Genomic DNA, 25,238 nt, shown 5'->3' with positions numbered 1-25,238 from the left:
TAAATCTCTGTCTTTTCTCTTCCTGTAAAACACTTAACACAGTTTGATGACTCCCTCCAGGATCTTAGCTCCATTCTGGATAGTGGGAGGAGGTGGACTCGTGGCTTCCATCTTGATTTACAGTCTATATTTTCACATATCACGAAGAATATAGTGTTTAACCTTTTGGTACAAGATTTAATTCTTCTGTCATACATATTTAAATAACACATCAAACTGGATGTTGCATAAACCGAGAAGCTAATTAAAGTAACAGATCAGCATTTATTATAAAACCGCCAGGACTTTATTTTTTCCGTCATATTTAATTCACTGGTTTAATCTGGTTATCGTGGACATTAAGCTGCTGCTCTGTTCTGCACCACTGAGTTAATACATCAGATTCCTTCAACATCTCAAGTCTTTAACCTTTTCTAAAAATGAAATTCTCCCCGGTTGAGCTGCTGTTTGTGTGAATTTCGGTCCTCGTGGTTCAGGTTTCTGAGCTCGAACCAGATGTGTTTATCATCCGGAGCTGATTAGATTCAGAGTGATCACTGTCATCAGAAAGTTTATTCACTTTTCTCGTGATTTAAATTAGAGCAAAGCAGCAGTGACATGTTTGAGACTCTGCTCGGTTCACGTGTTCCTGCAGTTTACACACTAAGCATCAGTGTTCATTAGTGTGAGTCTCTGCAGGCTCTGCCCTGCGTCTTGTGTGTGTGTGTGTGTGTGTGTGTGTGTGTGTGTGTGTGTGTGTGTGTGTGTGTGTGTGTGTGTGTGTGTGTGTGTGTGTGTGTGTGTGTGTGTGTGTGTGTGTCATCGTGGAGTCTCTTTGTTATCACCGTTCTCTCATCAATATTCACAGTGTTGATAATGAATTCCTGCTGCCGGCTGCTGCAGCTGTAATTGTCTCCGGTGGAGCTCGGCTTCCCTGCGTCCTCCCGTTAATTGCGTGTTTTTAGCTCAACTAAAACATGTTATTATGATCGGGCCCCTGGGTGCAACAGCTAAATACACCCGACGCACACACTTTACATATAGACGCTTTACACTCACACACTCAGAGGAACACGACTCGCACGGCGCTCTCGGCTGAAGGTCTATGGTAAACATGTTACAATCCTCCTAAACTATGGTTTTTAATTTGTAATCAAACAGGAAAAATATGAATAGTAAATATTATATTATATTAAATGATAAATGATCATTATTGATTGAATAATGATCTGTGTGCTATTAGACGTTTCTCAGGTTTCTGTTTCATCTGAAGTTTTAATCCAAGGCTCTGGATCCGTTCTCCAGGAAACACAAGGAGCTGAGACACAATCTGCTGTGTTGATGAGCTCTGGTTCTTAAATAACACAACGTTGTTTTCTTGAGCATTTTAAATTGGGACATAAAGAAATAAAAAAGACGTGAGTGGACATGACGGCTCCTTGAAAATGTAGCCAACGTATCTCTATCACCCGCTGGTGGCTGGCTGCAGTAAAGGTCATAAACCTCCTCCGTGTTAGCAGTTGGGACTGGACCAAACTAAATACTTGTTTGCAAAGTAGGACCTAACTAATTGTTTCTCAAAGATGATCTAGAAACACTCCTGCACAGACATCGGCACATCGATGGTATCGGGGATATTTTAGCTGAATTTCTGGAAGTGGAGCTGCGTCGTCCATCTTTATTTACAGTGGATGTAGAAGCTCTGTACCTCAGGCTCTCGGGTTTAGAATCTTGTGACCAACAAAACAACTTTTTAAAATGTAAATGTCCTCAAGTGTTTGGAGGGATGTGGTCGGGTCCATTGTTGTTGTTGACGGTAGCTCTGGTGTTGCTGGGACAACAGTGACGTCTGTGATGTGGTTCTGTGGTGGTTCTCTAATAACCGGTTCTTAGAAGGAACCAACTGTGAAACCTGCTCTCACACCAACTCAGGTTCACGTCGCAGCTGGAGCTGCCTCAGCCTCACATCACGTCTTCTCAGGTTCTACTCTGAGCTGTTAACTCTTCGTCTTCATCCACTCACCCTCTCCTCTCTCACTCCGTCTCTCTAATTACATTACCCTCCCTCTCTCTCTCTCCCTCTCTCCCTCTCTCTCCGACATAAAGTGTATTATCTACTTCTGTCTTCCATCGAGAGCGCAGCGCTCCAGGCTCCGTGTTCTGCTCCTCACGCCACCCAGGATAATTTCATCATAGCTCGTAGCTTTGTGCCTGTTTGGCTTGTTTAACGTGTGTGTGTGTGTGTGTGTGTGTGTGTGTGGGGGGGGGGGGGTTATTAGCCATTGCTATTTTATTTTCTCCCCCCTCTTGGGTTATTTTTTGCAGGGTGGCTGTGGGGTGAACATCCTCCCTGAGGACTCAGATCACAGCTGCAACACACACACACACACACACACACACACACACACACACACACACACACACACACACACACACACACACTCAGTGTAATGTAATAAAGAGTCAGATGAGTGTGTGTGGGCGAATAGATGATAAGAGCATAAAGTGCTTAAACACACTGACAGACCTCCTCTCAGTTCTCTCTGTTTCTGACAGACAGGCAGACGGGTGAGTCACCCTGAGGGGGAGGGGGGGGGGACAGGTCATAGGTCAAAGGTTAAGAGGTTGGTGAGAGTGTGAAGATCAGGAGACAGTTTAAAGAGCCTGTTGATTTGTCTTCTCACTGGATGAACTGCACTGTTTTTCTGTTTGTTCGTTTCTGTCAGTTTATTATTTAGATTTTTACATTTTTTTACTTTAAATAGTCAACTTTATTATCTTTCTTATAGAATCTGTAAAGATTTACCCCCAGGAAACAAAAAGAGCTCTTAATAGTTTCCACTAAACCCATTGACCTTGTTAATAACACTTAAAATCCCATTTAACTTATATTCTTGAAGAGTTTAGACAAACAAAAACTAAATATGAATCAAGAGCCGGCGAAAATCTAACTTCTCAGTTAAGAAACAGGAAACATTTCTGAGGAAAGTTCGGAATCAAACACGTTTTAATAAATCACGTGGTGTGTGGACTTTTGAAAAGTTAACCACCTGTGATTCACTGAGAATAAAGATGGACGACGCGTCTTCACTTCCTCCTGTTCCTCCTGATCGTTCATGGTGTCGAGCTCCTGACGAGACATCAGGTGCTCCACCAATCAGCTGTCAGTCGCAGCTGTCAATCACGACGTCTCAGCCTGTTCTGATATCATCAAATAACTAATGAGGTTAGAATATCTGCACTGATGGATAGGAAGAGAGTCTGATGACACAGCCCCCCCCCCCCCACCCGCACCAACGCACTGTGTGTGTGTGTATCAGATCAAATCATGTTTGGCAGCAGAGTCATAAAGTGTGTTCATACACATCTAACTACATGAACCTTTATGATCCATCATGTGTGACCAAGTCTTTGAGTTCTGAAAGATGCTGCTTTCACCAACAGCTGATTAGAGAAGTCGTCTTTACTGTTGGTTCAACTGCAGACGAACACAACTCTGTGACACACTACACAGATACAGTGAGGGGTTCATGAGAGAAAGTTTGTGTGTGTGGGTGGGTGTGTGTGTGTGTTTTTGTGTGTGTGTGTGTGTTCTCTCTGATGGACACTGATGATGGTGTTAACGATGTTTTTCAAAGTAAAACCAGCTGTTGACCTACTTTGGGATCCTGGCAACAGAAGGTTTCAGCATCCACCCACCTTACCTACACACACACACACACACACACACAGACACACACACGCACACACTGATTAGTACTATTGGCCAGATGGGGCTCTCCAGGCAGGTTGTAATGTCGGTGGTCTGTTTACCTGTCAGAGCCCGGGGGGGATTTCAGAATAAAAGCAGTTTAAAGTTCCCTGAAAAGCTGGTTCACACATTGAATGTGAAAAGTGTTGGTTTCTTCTCATTAGTCTTTAGCTTCTGTTAATTAATGAGTCTGTAAATCACCGAGCTCAGTGTTGACGTGAGGAGAAGCTCATGATGATCAGTGACGCTCCACTGCCCCTCTGTGGCGGCTTGTAGGAGGTGCAGCTTCGGGGCACAAAGAAACATCATGTTTTCATACACGGATCGTTGTCTGATGACGTCTGTTTGAATTCAGAGTTCAGACGCTGAGTTCACGTCCGTCACAGACTCAGGTTCAGCTTCCTGGGCTTGTTTCAGCTCGACGTGTGCAAATGAGACTCGAGCTGAGGATCTGTGAAGGTTGTGGAATTAATTAAATTAATGTCACGAGTGCTGTGCTTGTTTAAAACGTGCTCGTTACTTTATAAATTGTTCATCATTTTATTCAGTCATGATCTAATTTCCTCAAACTGCTCATTAATAATAATAATATTCGAGCCTGATCAGAGGAAACAGTGAACTTACACATCTCTGAGACTCTATGGGCTCCTGAACATAATAACATATCACACAATAAGAAATCTTAATAAAGTGTTATTGTAATATTAATGAAACCTTTTCTTTCTTGTCTCTTCCAGAAGGAGCTGAGTCTTCCCAGAAGAGGCAGCTTGTAAGTACCGTCCTCTCTCTGCTTCCTGTTTCGTTTCCACTTGTACCCGGGAAGTTTTAAAGGTGAACTGCAATGAACCGAGCAGAGAAACACAACCTGCATGAGGTCGAATACAAAGAGGTGGAAGCTTCTGTTGTGTGATTCTTTGTGTGGTGTGCAGATTATAGCAAGAGGTAAAGTGTGTGTGTGTCTGTGGGTGTGTGTGTGTCTGTGGGTGTGTCCGTGTTTTGTCTCTCTGCTGTTAATATGACGTAATGTAAAAAGCTTCCAGTAAAAGGTTAAAGGACAAAGTTTATAGGCCACTGAGTTCTTCTCTGTGTGTGTGTCTGTGTGTGTGTGTGTGTGTCTGTGTGTGTCAGAACAGCTGAGCATCCCACTGTTGATGGACGCAGATCTATTTTTAACGGCGTGTTCTGCTCGTGGCCGCTGATTTATTGTCTCGCTCCAAACGTTGGGGATGTTTGGAAACAGAAGCCTCGGTGCTGCACGTCTGACCGTTTGGTGAAAGTCTAAAGTTTGGTCGTCGTGGTGAAATCGGTCGTCGTCACTCGTCGTCACTCGTCGTCTCCGTGTCTCCCTGAACGGGACCTTTAGCACCTCGGCAGCGGAGGTCACATGAGGTGCAGGGCGCTGCACCAGCACACAGACACACACACCACAGGTTTCAAATATCGTACAGTTTAACTTCACCTCGACAACGTTTCATGGAGCAGAAACCATGTGGATCAAATCAAATACTTTTCTGGTTTTGATCATATCCAGATTTGCAATTTTCACTTGAACCCAAATGACACCAATATAAAAATAGACGACATGACAGCTCCTAAAAACATCAGCTTAAACATCTGGATGTGGTGGCTGGCTGCAGTATCGGTCTTAAACTCCTCCTCCTCCATGTTAGCAGTTGGGACTGGATGGTCCTTCTGATCAAGTGTTCAAGTTTGGTTGTAATTAGTTATTTGATGATATAAACATGATTTTTAATGTGGAATAATGATGTGAAATGTTGTTTTACACTTTCACAAAGTTTCACTGACAATCAGCAGTTTTTTTATTGTTAGTCTGAACTTCTTCACAATCTTAAAATCGCTGGATAACCACAGACATAAAAATAGAAAATAAAAAGAAACAATAAAAGTATGAATTTGTGGCTGTGTAGCTGCAAACGGCCAATAAAAAGTTTTATATCTCCCAAATCTCTTTCTGTTTGAAGACACAGCTGCATCACAGGCCAGCGTGTGTGTTTGTGTGTGTTTGTGTGTGTACGTGTGTATATATGTGTGTTTGTATTCATGCCCTTACGGCTCCGCTGTGAGTCGACTGCAGAAGGTGGTGGCGTCCTGTTTTCTGATGAGCGCTGACCCAGCTCCTTTTTAACAGACACAACTCTGAAACTGTGTGAGGGTGTGTTTGATTGATTGATTGATTGATTGATTGATTGTCAATTCTCAGACAGAAAGTTGTTCAATCACTGTTTTCGTCGTCTTCATTTTCTCTTTAATCTTTGTCTGTTGCTCACACATCAGATCATATTCATATTATACTGTAGTTGTTACATGTGGAGCCTCAGTCGAACCGACGGTTCACACAGAAATATGTCAGTGATTTGTTAGGGTAAAAAGATTTTAGGGTTAAAACACACACACACACACACACACACACACACACACACACACACAGATCCAGATTGATGCCTAATGACATCTCGTGTCTTGTGGCTGCTCCTGCGTCACTCCAAATTAACTGTGTGTGTGTGTCTGTGTGTGTGTGTGTGTGTGTGTGTGTGTGTGTGTGTCACAGAGCATTGTGTGTGTGATGGACATTGGTTATGAATTAGCGATCAGCATGTGAGCTGCATTTAGCCCATCGGGGTCAGCGGTGTTCCCCGGTCTTCTGGGAAGACGAGAACAGAGCGAGGACAGCTGCACTTCCTGCTCTGTCTCGTAACATGAGGACAATCATGTCCCGTGTCCCACAGAGGCTGAGGGCTTTTATCTTTATGGTTTTAATGTTCCATCAACGCTCGAACATTTCAAAGAAATGAAATCTGGACGAGGAGTAAACTGTTTATCACCTGTATTTTTAGTTTCAGCTTCAGGTTTCATGTTCCCTGCTGCAGCCGTATCTCAAGCAGGATTATTAACTGCCCACTTTGAGGAATAAAAAACTACTTTAATGGAAATAAATGTGTTTTAAAAATAAGAGGTGAGTAAAATGTTTAAGAAGTTATTGAAATAGTAATTTTGAAAGTTCAAAAAAAGTTATTTTATGTCAAATCTCGTAAAACAAGAAAGAATTCCAGTAGTTTTACAAATTCATGAAGGATAAAAAGATTTATTTAAAAAAGCAAACAAACGTCATACAAATGTGCAAATAGATAAAACTCAATTTTAAGTTATCAAGGTAAGTTCTTGATAAATAATTCATAAAAAGTTTGGACTAAATAAATAAAATCAAAATAGATCAAATGAATAAACAGAAAGATGAGAAGAAAGTTTAATCTAACTTTGAAATCAACTTTTCTCTTGATTTTAATTAAAGCTGATAATGATGAAGATCTACAATCATACAACAGCTACACTTTGACTTTGTAAAAACCATAATAAGAGATGACACAGTGATAAACTTGAAGTCATGTGAATGAGGTCGAGAGCCTCAGTCTCCCTGCTCCGCCCCCCCGGTGACGACCCTCTGAGCTCGTGGAGGATTCAGTCTCTCGTCCCGTCCACAGCGATCACAGCCGGCTTCCACGAGCTGAAGGGGATTAACTGGCAGACTGTACCCAGGGACGGCTCTCTGCTCCTGGGCACATGCAGGTGGGAGCGTCCCCCTGGTCCATGTGAGAGGAGAGTGTGAAGTCTCAGTTTGTGACATCATGAAACCGCTCAGAACTCGACGTCCTCTCTGAGTTTGGGGATTTTTTTGGGATTCTGAAGGATTTAACATTTTTGTTTTTGTTTTTGAACCTTTGGATTATTCCAAGAAAGACAAACTGAGGAGGAGGGAATCCCAAGAGAGTGGATGTGAACTTCTGCTCACAGACGTGTGTGTGTGTGTGTGTGTGTGTGTGTGTGTGTGTGTGTGTGTGTGTGTGTGTGTGTGTGTGTGTGTGTGTGTGTGTGTGTGTGTGTGTGTGTGTGTGTGTGTGTGTGTGTGTGTGTGTGTTGAGGCAGTGTGTTAGTTTGTGACTCAGCAAGTGGCTGCTCGCTGGTGAAGGAACACTCTACCCCAGATACCTCACATTACTGAGTGTGTGTGTGTGTGGAGATAAGGCAGGTGCTGACCTAACACACACACACACACACACACGCTCACGCTCACGCTCTGGTCATTCCTGTATATTTAAAAGTGTTGTCAGTGGAGGACTGAGCTCAGCGTTGTGGTCGTGTGGAGCAGCTTCAGCATGTGTTTGACGGACACCCGATGCAGAGCGGTGGATTATTAAAGATTACAGCTGAGCCTTTTGTCCCGGGACACACGATGAAGAGGAGGAAGGAGAGAGCAGGAGCCCCACACCTCCGCCTCCAGTAAGAGACTGTGTGTGTGAGATGCAGTAGATCAGATTTATATCTAGACAGCCAGTTGTGTATTTGTCTTTCTACAGTATCTTTACATGACTGATCCTAGAACAACAACCTCAAACATCCTGAATTACACAAACAAAGAAGAAGAGAAAGTGCAGCTTTGCCCTTCTAGCTGCTGAACACTTTCCTGCTGCTGCCCCCTGCTGTTGGTTTACAGAGAACCAGTGAGTTGAGGGTTTGAGTGTGAAGACGATGACTGAGAGCAGAGAGAAACAGGAACATCATGTGTTCACTTCCTCTGACACAGGAAGTGAATAAGTTACGTGTCAGGCAGGTTCAGCTGCATGGGACTGATTGGATTCAGCAGAACTTTACTCTAATGACTCTAACCTGTCTCACTCCTCTTTATTCATTCACACTTTGTTAACTGGGACGATCTTAACGTGATTCCATCGTTATCAAACCTGTAAAAGTGATTCAAACTTCAAAAACAGACTTTATTCTGCAGTTTAAAAACCTTTAGAAGTCTTTAGATGTCATATGTATGGCTAAAAACAATATTGACTTGTATTATAATTTTTTTGTTGACTTATGTATTTACATTCCTTCTGATCAGTCGAACTTAAACGTCTCTCAGATTGAACTGGTTGAAATCTGTTTCGTTCAGTATTTGGTGAAGGAGCTAAATGGCCCCAGACGGGCCTGAGTGCTGCTCGTCCTGGAAACACTTCACATACTGAACATGTAGCTCTCGTCCTCCCAGCAGGGGGGCTCACCTGTTCTGTCCCACCCAGCGGGGGGGGGGGGGGGGGGGGACATGGAGACCACCACCCGACCGCCCTGTGGGTCTGTGCCAGCTGAGCGCTGCAGAGGCAGATCTCCAGTAGATCTTTGTCTGAGCTCACACTTTGATTTGTATCCACGTGAATTCAGTCAGTGAGCTGTTATTGTTTGACTCGTCCTGACTCCGATCCCTTCAGTGTCACTATGACTGGAATTCTTTGGTTGTGCTGCCATCTCTGTGAAGCTGGTCCAGTCGTGATGATTGATGGCGCGGGGGGGTTCATCAGGCCGGCAGACAGTGAGGATCAGCAGGTTGAGTCTGGCTCTGAGAGCCGGAGCTTAACAGACGAAACAGTTCCCTGAGCTTCTGTTCAACAGTTAAATGAACTCACGACATCACATAAGTGAAGCTTTTTAAAGATTAAAGCCTCTTTTCTTTATCGGTGTAGTCGAGGTTACTCAGGCAGAAAAGTTCAAATTCTCCTAATAAGAGCTTCAGTAACTTTTAAAGACACAAATCCACCAAATTTAAATGTAAATCTGTAACATGTGAAATCTGTATTTCTAAGGCTCTAAATATCTAAATGAAAACATCACAATGACGACAAAGGTTGTATTGAAAGCTTAAAATAAAACGTCTATCTCTTATCTCTCTTATCTTCTGTTTCAGGTTTGATAATTCAAATATATTCACTAAGGGGTATTTATTTAACAAATTATTTAACAATTAAACTGTTAAACATGTGCATGAAAACGCAAATGTGTGATTTTAATATTATTCTTATACGTATTATATTGTAGATGTGTTTTTTCTGACCTGAGGCTGAGAAGAAAAAACACTGGAGGAAAGTTTAACAACAGTTTTTATTTAAATAGAGTCGAGCACTACACACACACACACACACACACACACACACACACACGCACACACACACACACACACACACAGACACACACGGTTGCACAGTTCTCGTCACACATCCCTCTATCCTCGCCCCTTTGCTCTTCATCCTTTCTTCCTCTCCCCTCCTCTCCCTCCTCTGTTGGCAGAATCTGGTCGCCGGCTCAGCTGCGTTGCCACAGCAACAGCAGCCTCCTCCAGCACCTGCTGTCCCCCACTTCCTTTCATCCCTCTGCCGCTCAGGCGCCCGTCATCACCCTCTCTCCCTCCTCTTTCTCCTCCTCCTCTCCCCCCCTCTGTTCCTCTGACGGCCCTCTGTCAGCCCCTGTTCACCAGCGAGGAAACCCCTTCCTCTGGAGGTAAGGCTCTGGCTGTGTGACCCATCCAACCCCCCCCCCCCCCTCTGATAACAAACCTGTCTGCTTGTGTGTGGTTGTGTGTGGTTGTGTGTTTGCCTCCATTAGCCACTTTCCTGACCCTCTGTTTTCTAGCGTTTGTGTGAAGTAGAAAATTCCTGAGTTGGACGAAGCAGCAAATAGAACTAATGAGCTTTGTTTGTCTGATGAAACTAAAAAGAGACAACTGACCTGTTCCGGCTGCTTTAAGGAGAAAATGAGTTTCTTTTGCAACTTGTTCCAACTTGTTCCCTTTTTAAAACGATTTGCCTAAGAGCTTGTTTATGTTCAGCGTTAGATAAACACACAGAAAGCGACGGCGTCCGTTCTCTGTGTTTGTTGTGCGTCTCCTGAAAGCTGCGGATACTGATGAAGCAAACACAAAGAAGCAGTACCATCAGAAATCAAGGGGGGGGGGGGGGGGTGGGTGGTGTAGTCAAAAGCTCAAGCGAAACGACCGATGGACACGAGACAGATATTTCGACAGTGGAGAGACTTTAGGAGTTGGACCAAATCGGCCACTTTAACCTCTTTCACTCAAGAGGAACATGATCACAACTTCCTCCAGCGGCTCCATGTCCGTCAGAGACTCAGCTCTTAACAATACACACGAGTGAGGCTGATTCTGTGTGAGACACAGAGACCTCTGGGACAGGTACATCGTGATATGGGTCATTTTTCACTGTTTTACATCCTAATTTTACTCAGACCTAAATTTAGAGCCTGACTCATCTGGTCGAGCTGTGAGTGAAGATCCTAAAAGATCCCTGTGAAATGTTAAATCATGTATCTGAGGAAAGAAACCAGCGTTTACTCATAACATAAAGAACCAGCAGCCGGGGGTGCTGAGGAAATCATTGATACGATTCAGGACGGAGACAAACATCTGGTGATAAACATCTGTAAACTGATCCTGGAGAGAGAGAGAGAGAGGAGGAAAGAGCATCAGAGAGGGAGGGAGGGAGACACTGCTGAGCGGAGAGAGGATCAGAGAGAGAGAGAGAGAGAGGGAGGGAGGGTTCACACACACACAGACACACACACACACAGACACACACTCTGTTGCTGATGTGACAGCCATAGGGCCGGCCAGCCGGCGTCTGTTTGTTGAGCGCCGCGCGTCAGAGCGATGGTCGAGCGTGTGCGTGAGCGTTAGCATGTCTGACTCCTTCTGGACGGTGCTCTCCAATTTCTCGCTTCCTGAGAGAAACATGCTGCGTCGCTCCAAGAGGTAACGACTCCTCCACATTCTCTCACTTCTTCATCATCCCTCTGCTCACCTGCCTTCATCTGCACTTTCCTCTTCCTCTCTTTACTTCTTTCTTTCACTGCGACACATATCTTCCTTCCTCTTTTCTCCTCCTCCTCCTCTTCCTCCTTTCTGCATGTTGTTGATGCTCAGCAGGAATTTCTCATGAAGGTCATCGAACTAGATTTGTCTTTTGATGGATAAACAGGTCATTGTGTCTGTGTGTGTGTGTCTGTGTGTGTGTGTGTGTGTGTGTGTGTGTGTGTGTGTGTGTGTAGCTGTCATGTGCAGCACTGCTGGTATGTGTCTGCAGTGTGTGTTCTTTCTTTATTAGATTTCATCAGTCTGCGTATTATCTGCGTCTTTGTGATGCAAGTGCAGCTTTCAAGGGAAAATCTGACGTCCAAGCAGACATCACTGTTTGTCCTCATTTCTGTGTCTCTCTCTCTCCTGTCGTTCCCTCAGTTGACCTCTCCTCTTCCTCTCCTCTTCCTCACCTCCTCCTCTCCTCTTCCCCTCCTCTTCCTCCCCTCTCTCTCCTCTCTGTCCAGCCAGAAGTGGCTTCTCCTCCATGAAAGGGAGGAAGAGGCAGAGCTGTACTTCTCACTTTGAAGCAGCAATTTTCTTCCTCCTCCCTGTAATAACAGTAGCTGCCACACACACACACACACACACTCAGGGACACACTTCTGTGCTCCGTGCCACCGCCCCCTGTTGTGTGTGATTGTCTCTGCAGTGTTTTTAAAAGGGGCTTGTGAAGTGAGACAGGAGCGACGCCTGCATAGCAACAGGCTCGGACACTTTTTGTTTTGGATGAAGTCTGCAGCTCGTGTGGAGCCGGAATCGAGACTTGACCGATTCATCGCTCGCACACAAAGACTCTGAAGAGTCAATTCTCTCTTTTCAACACAAGATACCACACACAGATAAATCCTTCATCATCCTGATGATCCGTTTCTGAATCAAGAAATGTCAGACAGGGTTTTTGCCTCTCGACCCTTCAAGCTTTTCTTGTGCAAAGTATATATATTTATATATATTGTGTGTTTTGTTATTGTTCTGTCCTCCATGTTGTAAAAGACAAGGTCACAGCATCACATGCACTGACCTTTATTTAGATGAAGACACAATGTCCCTGTCGGTCGGACGGACAAGAGTTTGATTTGATTGATGGAAAAATGTATATATTCATTTATTTTGTCACTTGTCAACTCTCCACCTGGCTTCTTCTGGTTGGGAAGTTCAGACAGACTTCTGAGAGCAGACGTTGGACATGATTGTGATCATGAAATCACACACAAACACACACACACACACACACACACACACACACACAGGTTGCAGACAGGAGTTGTTCCCGCAGATTATCACACGACGTAGAGTTTTTATTAACTTCATTGTCGCAGAAGAAGGGACGCTCCATCTATCGAGGTTTTTATAAAGATGGTCTCTAAGTGATTAGAAAAGAGCAGAGGAGCAGATGTTTAAGTTAACACTCAAACCGGCCTTTGATAAATGTCCTCACTCTGTCGGGTCTATGCTCCAAATGGTCCTCACAGATACATAAGTACAAGTACACACACACACACACACACACACACACACACACACACACACACACACACACACACACACACACACACACACACTGTTGTCACATTGATTTCCTGTCCAGACTTTAACCTGCAGTACAACATTATTGAATGGACTTTAGGAAATGAGTTTAGCTGTAGATCTTATCCACGTATGCTCACCTGCTGTCTGATGTGTGTGCGTGTGTGTCTGTGCGTGTGCATGTGTGTGTGTTTAGCTGAACGCCCACACATCTGTTTGCTCATCTGTCTTTATCTCTGCTGTCGGCTCCGTGTCAGAGTCGACTTTTTTCTCTTGTGAGAGTTACGATCACTAACTCATTGCATTCTGAGTTTATACAGTTTTTCATGTTAGAGTTAAAACACGAGTAAATACACACGTTCAAAAAGTGAAACACACCAGACCTGCAGTTTAACAACAGGATGACACTGTTTCTCCAGGTTCCTGCACGTAAATCTGTAAGTGTTTAAAACACTGTTAAAGTTAACATGACAGTGTCACTGTGTCTTAATACTGCACAACACACATCACACAACACACAACACACATCACACAACAGCTCTGTGATGAGGCTCAAGTCTGTATCACTGTGGCAAATATTAGAAACTGTACACAAACAATAAAGCTCATCGCAGCAGGTCCCTGGTTTGACTCCGACCGGCCGACCCACTATATCCTTCACTGCAGCTACCAAAATAAAGGCATGGGAAAGCCCCGATAATAATCATGATTATTATCAATACTAATAATAACAAGAAAAAGCACATGAAGCTGTTTTTATTTACACTTAACTTTTAAAACAATAACACAAAATAATATTGTCTCATCACAATATGATTTCAGTAACAGTCGATGATTATATTATTATTATTATTATTATTATATAATATTTAAATAGTTCAACATTAAGGGAAACATGTTTGTTAAAGCTGGAATCACGACTGGTTAGCCTAGCTTAGCATTAAGAGTGGAAACGGGGGGAAACAGCTAGCGTGGCTCGGTCAAAGTCGTTAGTTAACGTTTAGCTGCGTCGTGACCCGGTCGGGTCTGAGGACGATTTCCTGTCTTGCTCTACTGTTGCGTCATCTGAGCGGCTGCACTCCCTGTAGTTCAGCCATCCAGATAGCTAGCTTGTTATCTTCATCATCAGTGCACAATGAATCCTCCTCTTCCTCCTCCTCCTCTTCCTCTTCCTCTTCCTCCTCCTCCTCCTCCTCCTGTTGGATCTTTGCTGCTCGCGAACAGGAAGGAAATTACATTTCTTACAAAACAGCTTCTGTTAGAGAAAGAAATGAAACTGAGCAGAACCGTTCTGAGCTTTTACCTGACTGCTGCTTTGATGGTGGCAAGAGGCTTCACACACACACACACACACACACACACACACACACACACACACACACACACACACACACACACAGTTATATTGCCTTCAGTCAGTTCTGCACACTGGACCCAAAAGTGCCTGCAGGAGAAAGTTCCCCCAGAGGATCTGAGTCATTGGACGTCTTCTGTCTCCAAACAGACTCAGTCTTTCAGGAGCTGATACATCCTGAAGAGTGGTTTTATCTGATCACTCCTGTCGCTCTGCTGCTCCTCTCGTATCACTGCAGCTCTGTCACGTCCTGTTCTCCCTCCGCAGACGTTTGACAGGTGTGTTTGCCTCAGATGTCAAATTTATATTCATGAGTCGTCCATGAAGTTTTGTACATTAGCTGCTCAACAGCAGCCGAGTGAGAGATTAACCTGCACAAACTAAACCATCAGTTCAGTGGGAATGATTATTATTAGTATTCTAATAAAATACAGCATTACCCCTCACTCTGCTTTATTTACACCATCAAAGCAGGTGAGCAGATTTCTACTTAACTTCCCATTCACGCTCCTGCTCCCCAGAGGAAGAACCCTTTACCTGTTTTCACTCAGCAGCGTATGTGACATTTACTGCTCCACCGAGGATGCACCCTTTAGGTCTGACCCACTGACCTTTACTCTAAAGCAGAACAAATAGTGTGTCTGTCGCTACCAGCAGAGAAACACACCTGCAGACACACACTCACACTTCTGTGTTTCTGTCTCTTCAGAGTTTACTATTCCCATAATGCACCTCTTCATGTGTGTGTGTGCAGCTTTTTATGAGTTCACACAAAGTGTACAATTCCATCACACTTCCCTGGAAAATTGAGAAAAGCGTAAATGGCACTAGTGTGTGTGTGTGTGTGTGTGTGTGTGTGTGTGTGTGTGTGTGTGTGTGTGTGTGTGTGTGTGTGTGTGTGTGTGTGTGTGTGTGTGTGTGTGTGTGTGTGTGTGTGTGTGTGTGTGTGTGTGTGTGTGTGTGTGTGTGTGTGTGGACCACATGCTGTGCTCAAACTGCTGATGCTGCACATCTCAGCAGATGGCAGGAGACACACACACAGCATGTCATATCTACATGCACTAATTATTCATCAAATGGGTTTGAAACAAGCTGCCAATATATCAAACACCTAATAATCTCTAACAGGTTTTTGCTATATAAAAATGCCTTTGAAGGAAATGCCCTCAAACTCAATGTCTCAAGGCGACAACTGGTCCTCACAAAGATAGAAAAAGCAGAGCACATAAACAGAAAATTAACCAATGAGATGAAAGACGCAACACTGATCATTTTACCGTCACAAATCGTATCTTTAGTCACTCATCCAGGATCCAGACGGGTTCAGCCTTTCGGAAAAACTTAATTACAGCCAGCATATGTGATGAGCTAATTAACACACACACACACACACACACACACACACACACACACACACACACACACACACACACACACACACACACACACACACACCTGCCAGCGCTGTCAGAAATTTCAAACCCTCAAAATCAGGAAATATGTTTCATAGAAGAAGACATGGTTTATATCAGGGCCTCTGCAGTTTCCTTTCTGTACAACAGAAGACGTTATTTAATAATGTTAGTGCTGAGAGCTCCACTGATTTAATCTGATATGATCCTTTCAGAGACATATTAAATCTGCGTGGATCTTTCTTGATATTAAAACTCTATTTATAATTATTTATAAAAATGTTATGATTGAACTGTAAAATACAAAACCTCGATTGCATTTCTTTCTCAGAGGGAGACAACAGAGCCGCCTGCAGATTATAAAACTGTGTCATCATCAGCACAGACGTCAGTGGTGTGTTAAAGTGTGAACAGGGGAGGACCCACAATAGATCCCTGAGGAACTCCATTAAAAATAACGATGGCATCTTTCTCAACTTGCACCGTATTCCGCCGAGTGTTTTATTGTCAGACGTGTTACTTTAGAAACACATCATCAGTGTGGAGCCTCATCACAGCGCCTGTCCCAGCTGTAATTTCCTCAGAGTGTAACGAGCCTCGCTTCGCCTCCCGTCAGTACGCACACGCTCGCTTCAGAGCAACTGACAAAGAGGAGAAATGCTGTGAGCTCGACCTGTGGATGTTTGAAGCCGTTCGGTGTGAAGACTGTTACTTCATTTCCTCCTGTCTTCTGTCTGGGGACGGATGTCACAGCTTAAAGCAGATTGTTCTTTTCCCTGCAAGCTTCTTTTGTGCAGCAGCGTGTACGCGCACACATACACACACACACACACACACACACACACACACACACACACACACACACACACACGCAGACACACACACACACAACACTCACAGACACAACACAGTCATCTCAGCTCAGTGGGGATCTGAACTCAAACCATTTCACTGCAGGATCCACCTCGTAATGTCTCTTCTACCATTAGAGAAGGAGCCTGAATTGACAGATTGATAAAAACCAACAAGAGCAGACAGAACATAGAAACTGTCCAGGTGCATCACGTACCTTTGAGAAACCACGAAACTCAGATGGTAAAGACATTTATTTTTTAAATTCCTGCACCCGTCCATTTGACCTTGGGTTACGCTGCCCCCCCACCCTTCACCACATTTTACGTAAATTGGTTCAGTAATCAGTGATTAGCATTAATCCTGCAAAAAAAAAAAAAAACTGCTGCGGAAAAGATAATCTCCTTAGTGGAGTTAATAAAGATTCTTCGGGTTTCCAAAGCGGATTAAAATCATTTAGTTGACTTAACATATTAATGCATATTCATGTTTTGCAGTAGAGATCTGGCAGTTTTTTAAAGGTACTTTGGAATAAATGCTGTTGTCTCCACTTGAGGATCTGTAGCTGTGTCCGGGTTCAGGGGCCAGGACGCGTTCTGCATTGACCACGAAATGAGACAGTCTGGAGGCCCCGCCCTTACTGCTGTCGCCTAGCAACAGAGCTGCAGTTGGACACGACAAGAAAGTTTTACTGACCCTTGTTTTTTTTAGCATGTGTACTATTACCTGTTCAGTGTATTTGTGTGGTACATTGTGATACTTCTCATCACCAAAGCACAATCTGTAGGCGCTGTGATGCAATCGGTGTGTGAATGCAGCCTCTGAGGGATTCAACCTTGTGACTCAGTAAAGGTCGAGTCAGGGCCGTACTTGTTTACATTAGAAACTGATGGAGACAAATGTACGTTTGTACTAAACCTTAAAGTAAATGTAGGACGAACAGAATCGTGTTCTGGTGACTGAAGGGGAAACTACAGTAAATGCTGTTTGTGGGTCAGTGGTTGTGACAGTTGTGTGTTGCATGATGGCAGCTGTGATTTTGTCCATTGTCTTTGTGTTTCATCGCCGTCCTCTGGTGCGAAGGACGCTACGTGCAGACCCGCTCCTGCCTGAGTGAATCTCTAACATCTGTGCGCCCGTCGGCAGCGAGTGCACAGATGTGCCGTCTGTGCGATCGTGTGTTGGACAGTGAGCGGACACCTGCTTGTGTTAACACGGAGCTGTGTGTAACTAATGACTGACTTTTACGTTCCTGACAGCGTGTGAGGTGAATGTGTGTCTGAGTAACGACTCTGGGAAACTGTAAATCTCTCTGGTTCATTGCAAAGCTCCTTTAAAGTCCAGCTTTTATAGATGGTTGTAATGTGGAAATCCTCACTTTGACTGAGGACAAATCACTTAACGGGTCTGGTTTCTGTCCTCAGCTGTCGGACGAGCAACAGGAAGAGCCTGATTGTGACGTCCAGCACCTCCCCCACCCTCCCCCGACCACACTCACCTCTGCATGGACACACAGGTAACACACACTTACTGGATACACCCCCGACTGTTGACCTCTTCAAATCATAGGATGTGTTTTTTAAAGGGCTGAACTTTCCCACTGGCCTGAACATAAACTATATTTATTTTCCTACATAAAAATGTACTTTAATCTTTTTAAAGAGTGTGTGTGTGTGAGTGAACTAACACTAGTGTGTGAGGTGTGTTACCAGGAGTTGTGTTGTTTACTATCACAGCTCAATTAACACCTCAGACTTCAGCTCAGGCAGATGTAGTGTGATGCTCTGGATTAAAGCAGAACCTGCTTGTATCCGACGATGCGACGTGAAATCGATTTCCTGCCACTTTCCTGGAAACCTTGTTCGTTCATCTCCGCTCTGTTCACCTTGAAGGGGCAAAGGAAACGTACACTGACAGGATTTCTGTCGAACACGCCTGACAGCATGTAAAACTGTAGAATCTACCACCAGCATCCCAACTCCCCCGTCTACTCGTCAAATATAAAGAGAGAGAGATGAACAACAGGGATGTTGATCGAAGGAGACTGAAGAAAAGTGAGCGAAATGAAGATCGGAAGGACGAGATAAAAATGGATTGGACAGAGGAGAGAAAGACAGAGATTCAATCTCCTCATTAACTGAGTGTTTGTGCACGTCCACGCTCAGTTGACAGAGTCGCACACGTTTCATTTCCTGCTGAGGAAGTAATAGAAGTTGCAAAACTGTCAGTCACACACACACACACACACACACACACACACACACACACACACACACACTTTGTTTTGTTGTCATGGCTTTTTATCCAGTTCAGATGATTAGAAGTAGAACTTCAATCAATCCAATTTGAATTGTAGATCCTCCTTTGGTGCATTTACACCTGAACTTTCATGTGGTCAAGTTTTGAACCCTAATTCAAGGGCAGATTTAAATTGGGGTTTAAACACTATACAGCCAACTGTCAATCAAAGTCAATGTTCTGCCCATTTATCCTCTGCACAACAAAATCACTAAGTGCTTTGCAAAAGAAATAAAAACCAGACGAAACAATCAAACTGAGACACGAGGAAATAAAAATAATAAAACAAGATCAGATAAATAAGAACAGTCAGTTCAGATAAAAGCTGATGTCAAACAAAGAGTCGTAAAAAGTTTACGACGACATTTAAAAGGAAGTCGAACATCATCTCTATGTTCGGAGCTAATAATAGACTTTGAGAGGCAGATGAATAGTGGTGGAGTCAGGAAGTCAGAACTCACATCCACACGAGTTTGTTTCAGCACAAACACAGAAACATCAGTGAGACTCGAAAGCTGTTTTCAGACCTGAGCTGAAGTCTGGAACTTCTCCTGCAGCCTCCTGGTTAAATGTCCTGAAGCTTCCCAGAGAGCGAGTGGACGTGTGGACGAGGTTTCTAACACGTGACGGACGTGAAACTGGAAGAACACAAACATCTCAGGATGAAGAAGAGGAGCCGTACACGTAGAAGACGAAGACGTCAACTTGGAAACACGAGGAGGTTCCAGAGCTTCTGGTGATGAGGGCCGACGCCGGTGTGGATGAGCTGTAAACAACAACACTGATCTTTCCACAGCAGAGTTTATACGTCATGTCCGGCCTCCTGCTGCTCTACAGGCTCCGCCCCTGCTGCTCTACAGGCTCCGCCCCTCGCCTGGATGTTCCCACATGTTCCTGTTTGAACGAGTCGGACCCGACAACCTGCTGCTGCTGCTTCACAAACACCAACTACACAACATGTCCTGATGCTATTTCATGAAATCAGCTTGAGTGACTGTTCAGAACATGAAGAACTTGAGGGACACATGATTTTGTGATGTAAAAAGACTGAGTTCAGGTTTGTGGTGTTGTTCTGGTCACACTGGTCCAGAATCCTCCTTCGTTCTATCTCTTCCTGTTTTCCTCGTCGTCTCCATCTTCGTCCTCCAGACTGCTGTGGCTGCTGTGGCTGCTGCGTCTCCATGGTAACACAGCCACCGGTCTTCAGTCGTCCTCTCACTCCCGTCTCTTCTGTCTCTCCCTGCCGAGGAAACAAATACGACTAATTAAATATCATTAATTAATCTTACTGCTTCTCAGTTTTCATTTTCTCTCTTGTTGCTTCATGGAAAATACAACATCTTTTCCTTCTGTTCATGTTTAGATGTTTGCATTGAAGCTTAAACACAGTTTCAGCTTCAACACAAACCTTTATCTGTGAAAGCAGAGCTGTGAGATCTCATTGTGGGCAGGTACTGATTAATATGCACCACTGGAGACCATTAAACCTTCTCTTCATTCCACAGAGCGGTTTTATTCGTAGGTGATTGCTTCTATCTTCCTCTTCTTTCTCTCAGTCTGTCGCTCCGGCCCCTCATCAGGGTTTCAATCATTCACTTTACTGCTCGTCACAAGGAGATTCCTCTGTCTAATATCCTGAGGGGCTGATGAGAACCAATCTTCTCCAGAAATGACTTTTATTAAATGTTCACATTCTGCATAAATTCCTTGTTTCAGCTCGTGTTGCCACTTCTGCCGTCTCTTTCTTCTTCTTCTCGTTCTTCCCTCTCCATGACACTGTGATGTAAACCTTCCCTCTCCTCCTCTTTTCTCTTGAGAGTTTCTGCACCTTCTCCTCCTCTTCCTGTTCCCTCACTCTGAACTTTCCTCATGGCGGTTGTTGGGTAAAGGTCAGTGTGTGACTGACAGCTCTTTGTGCTCGGGCCTCTGATGAATTCTGTCAAACTCGTCTTAACGAAGGACGGAAAGAAAGAATCAAGCTTCTCTCTTGTTCACTCTCTTGTCAAACACTCACAAGAAAACTTTGACGTTTTCTTTTTCTTTTCCTCTTCCTGTCTTTCCGCCCCTTCCCAATTATAGCAGTATTTTGTTATCCCAGCCACTCGCTCCCTGGAGAGTCAGCGAGCGAGACTGAAGAGGCACAAAGCAGATATTACATTTGCATGTTTCTCATGCCGGAGTATCTTTGTTGCTAAAGTAGGTCAGTGTCACTGCAGTTTGCTGCAGAGCAGCTTCTGAAAACGTGACAGTGAAGCAGCTTCGTTACCTGTAGGGATGAGACGGGTTCAATGAGCTGTAAGTTACACTCACATTCATTATTCAGTCCAGACATACAGTCCACCAAACATGGAAACTATTATGCAAATGTTTTATTTTAACCAATCAGATTTGAAAGTCACTCTGGATTAGGACACGACCAATTTATCTGATAAAAATTGCAGAATCTTCCACAGACCCCAGTGTCTGCGTTTATCTTTTGTGTTGATAAGAAAACTTATATTTTTCTGAATAAACAATGTGGAATACAAGTTAATACAAGTTTTATAAATTTGGTTGTCTGCGTTGGTAAAACCCAGTGTGTTATTCCTTCAGGTTTTTTTAACACAATATCTACAGAACGCCAAAAGGGAATTTCTTCAGACTCACAGATGAACTGATTTGAATTTGGAGGTCGAATCTCAAGGTCGTGGTTACCTCACAAAATACGTTTTTGCCTCTTGAACATATCTCAAGTAGTTTGAGGCGTCTGCCCCCGAAAACAACTCAAAACTGCTGCAACTGCAGATTATTTTCATCACAATTTATCTTTCATGTGCAAAATAATAAAGTGTGATAATAAAACAGGCCAATGAGGCCAGGCCAGATTGTCATAGAAACAGAACTCACACAAACACACACACAGGCCTTCACACAGCACAGAGTGATTTTCATTTACAGAGAGAGATGGTTCCTGTCTGTGAACATGCTTTAAACTGACTAATGGTCCACACGCACGCACGCACACACACACACATGCACGCACACACACACACACACTTGTAGCCATGTGTGACGCTGCAGTCAGACCAATGTGTCCTGTAACATCCACACAGGAACAAGATCGTGCACAGGACAACTCGCAGAAGCACGACGGACACTAACAAGCGTGTGTTTGACTAAAGACACGCGTGTTCACTGGAGTGTGCGTGTGCGTGGACGTGTTCTGTCACAGAGACGGAGAATTCAGGTTTTAATATTTGAGCTGCAGCTCTGTCCAGACCCCCGCTGAGCAAAATACATAATTGATGTGGAAATGTCCGACCACTTAATCTCTCCTCCTGTTTCGAAAGGCTGCCAGCCTCTCGTCTCCCATTTATCTGTGTGCGTGTGTGTGTCTGTGTGTGTGTGGTGAATTATTAGTTACACTCTGACACTCAGCTGTGTATCTTAGGCTGCCCTTGAATATTCAGATCCATTACTGGCTGAACATATGGACGTGTCAGTTATTAAATAATCTCAGGTTTATTCAGAGGAGGCTCATCCATTTTCTGAAGTGTCACTTCTACAGCAGATCACATGTTTTATTATGTGTTGCATCTGAGAAGGTCCCTGTTTCTGTCTCTGATTAATATCGTAGTGTTTTCTTTCCACCAGACAGATTTATCTGCTAGAATCAGGTTCATTGGACAAAGAAGCTTCAGGAGAAAAAAATGAGAAGTGCAGAATAAACCGATGAAATATCACAATGTTACGTTTATTTTACTTCACAGACGATGCGTTCAGGGACTTTCAGACGGTTTAAAACCTGTGAAAGTAAAGATTGTGTTATCGACCCATCAGCTCCCAAAGTGTTGTTCATGATGATGATGTAATTGATTTGATCTCATTGTCTGTGTTGCTCCTCTAACACGAAGCTCCTCTGCTTTGTGAGTAGTTACAGTATTAGATCATGTTGAATATATCATCATATCAGCTGCGAACGAACGTAAATGAATAAATGTAATAAATCCTTCTGTATCTTCTTCCAGGAACCAGCCCACTGGACAGTCCTCGCAACTTCTCCCCCAGCACAGCGGCGCACTTCTCCTTCGTCCCTGCACGCAGGTGAGACACACAAACACCAACACAAACACACACACGTACACAACCAGGTGGAAACGTCACTGTCATGAAGGTTGGGATGATAGAGTCCACCATGTTTCTACAGTCGCCCAGACAAAACAAAGACTGTCTCTGGAGACGACCTTTTGCATTTCTATGTGAGCAGAAGGCTGCCGGAGGTTCTCTGACACAAAGCGAGCGGTTGTTTATTTGGCTGAAATCTAGCACCTCGCTGCTCGATGCCTCTAACCGCTGCAGACCCGTCCTCGTGTCCTGGGAAACGCTGGGAAACGGTTCAGTGGCGTCGGGGTCTTTGGATCCGAGCTGCCGCTGAGAGCGAGGGAGCTGATGAGGCGGGAGATGATCATCCTGAGCCTGTCACTCAAACCAGGATTAATAAACCTCTTATCTCTCTGGGCACAGATAGTAATTACTGGGGGGGGGGTGCGTCTGAGCTGTGTGTGTGTGTGTGTGTGTGTGTGTGTTTTAAATCCACGTCAAGATAAGAAAGTGTCTCAAGCTCATAAGAAAGTTTGATGATGTGGAACTTCTCAGCGACCCTGCCTCTTGAATCTTAATCAAAGAGATTCGGTTTCCATGGTAACACACCTCTGCCGGCCCACCCCCGGCCCTCAGGCTGTTTCCATGACATCATCATCGAACGCCGCAGCCAGAAACAGCTTTGAAGCTGATCTGCGTCCTGCTGCTGCCCGTGGAGCTGCAGCGACACCGTGTGGTGGAGTCTGATACAACACCTCAAACACTGGAGCAGCTTATTCTTTTTTCAAACTAAATAATATTTAATATCCTGTTTGATTTAAAAAGCTTCTCTCTAGACTTATGGGCTCTTTGTTATTCTTAGAAGATGCAGACGTGCAGAGAGTGTGTGTTTCTATGTGCGTTTGTGTTTTTATATATGTAAGTACGTGTATGTGTGTACTGTGTGAGTGACGGCTGCTAACAGCTAAATAAAGAACCCTTGTCTTGTCTCCCTCGCAGTCACGGACACAGGGCTGACAGGTAACCTCTTGAGTTTTTGACCTCAGTCCCCCCCCCCCCCTCTTTCTTCCTGCCCTCCGTCCTGCATGGCTGAGCGCACACACTCTGAGTGACATCAGAGACGACCCTGCAGGGTCCCCCCCCCCCCCCCTCCTCTTCCTCGTCCTCTTCCTCCTGCTCTGCTGCTGCTGAACACTGGAGGAACAGCCCCTCCCGCTGCTCACACACTTAGAGCAGGAGACTTTCAGGAACTCTGGAGTCATGAGAATCTTTGTGATGTGGATGAAGCTGCTGATGTTTCCTGTGTGCAAACCAAACACGAGTCCTGATAAATGTATCTGATATGATTCATCTGGTTCCTCTGAGCCGTAGAGCTCCATCATCTCCATCATCTCCATCATCTCTCTGCTTTAGAGCATCAAATGTGAATTAATCCACCGCTGAAAATAGTCCCCATCAAACACAGCTCCTGTTTGAAGGCGACTGATCAGCTGTGACTCAGCCTCATGTTACTGAGCCTCTTCTAATGGAGCTGACAGGGATTCACATCTTCAGCTGGAACCAGTGAGCTCAGCGCAGAGGAGTCAGTGTCGTGGGTTTTATATAGAAACATATAGAATAACATCATCTCATCCTGAGTATGATCCAGTGTACAGTTGCTCCTCTCATGCTTCCCTCCATGTGGATCCTGCTCTCGGCTTTGTCTGCCCTTATCCTCCTGTTTCCCTCCTTCAGAAGATTGATGTTACTGCTGTATGTGACGATGCTGCGTCTGCTCAGTGGTTGTGTGTTATCTTTTTGTGTTGAGTTGTGTTGTGTGTCTTTAATGAATCCTTCTCCTCTCCTGCAGGACGGATGGAAGACGCTGGTCTCTGGCCTCGCTGCCGTCCTCTGGCTATGGCACCAACACTCCCAGCTCCACTGTCTCGGTAAATATCTTTATGTCTGTATCTCTCTCTCTCTCTCTGTGTGTGCACTTTGTATTTTATAATGATCTGTGGACCCAGAAACCCGGAGATAAGCGCTTTCTGCTCCCTCCGACTTTACTGCAAAGCAACAAGCTCTCAAAAGCTCCCTCAGCTGCGATCCACAACCTTGTTCTTCCCCAGTTCTCTCGTTGCTTCCTCCCCTCTGATGCCCTCAAGTGTACTTCTGCTTCCTGTTCTGTTTCTCCTCCTTTCTTTCCCTCGTTCCCTGGGACGTATCAACGGCCCCTCTGGTCTCCTCCTCCTCCTCCTCCTGCTGGTCCTTCATCTCCCTTCTTTAAACCCCAGTGAG

At 44.4% G+C, this 25,238-nt stretch overlaps 1 protein-coding gene and 1 long non-coding RNA gene across 2 annotated transcripts in view; both read left to right on the top strand.

Moving 5' to 3' along the window:
• Positions 1 to 25,238, top strand: part of mast2 (microtubule associated serine/threonine kinase 2) — a 205,078-nt gene that overhangs the window by 156,120 nt on the left and 23,720 nt on the right.
• Positions 6,608 to 23,840, top strand: LOC117760135. Its single transcript, XR_004613623.1, has 3 exons — positions 6,608 to 6,620; positions 7,516 to 7,522; positions 23,642 to 23,840. It is a non-coding gene; the product is annotated as an uncharacterized LOC117760135 (long non-coding RNA).

The sequence above is a fragment of the Hippoglossus hippoglossus genome, chromosome 4 (genome assembly GCF_009819705.1).
Source record: "Hippoglossus hippoglossus isolate fHipHip1 chromosome 4, fHipHip1.pri, whole genome shotgun sequence".
Classification (NCBI taxonomy): domain Eukaryota; kingdom Metazoa; phylum Chordata; class Actinopteri; order Pleuronectiformes; family Pleuronectidae; genus Hippoglossus; species Hippoglossus hippoglossus.
Note: the sequence above shows the minus strand (reverse complement) of the source record. Positions and strands in the feature narration are given on the sequence as shown.